The sequence below is a fragment of the Balaenoptera acutorostrata genome, chromosome 10 (assembly GCF_949987535.1).
Source record: "Balaenoptera acutorostrata chromosome 10, mBalAcu1.1, whole genome shotgun sequence".
In the NCBI taxonomy this organism is placed as follows: Eukaryota; Metazoa; Chordata; class Mammalia; order Artiodactyla; family Balaenopteridae; genus Balaenoptera; species Balaenoptera acutorostrata.
Window position 1 is genome coordinate 74,782,203 of NC_080073.1, and position 349 is coordinate 74,782,551.

Genomic DNA, 349 nt, shown 5'->3' on the forward strand with positions numbered 1-349 from the left:
TTCAATTCGGACTGGGCGGAGTCGCAGTGGGGAAAGAGTGAGAACCACTTTAGAATTGAACGGGCCGCGAAGTACGGCCGAGGCCGAGGCCGAGGCCGAGGCACACCAGATGCCGAAGTGCAGCACTGGGTGCAAAGCCCGGGCATCCCCTGACCCGCGCCTCTCACGCTAAGCTCAACCCCCTTTAGGGCGGGACCTCCCATTTCAGCCAATTCTGGGAGCCGAACCCTGGCGGTTTGTACTCTTCCTTTCCAATGAGAAAAAAAGGAAGCCGCTTGGTTCCAATGACCAATCGGAGAAGACGGCGCCTGGTTGTCAGGCAGGTTTGTAAGAGTTCGGGCCAATTGGA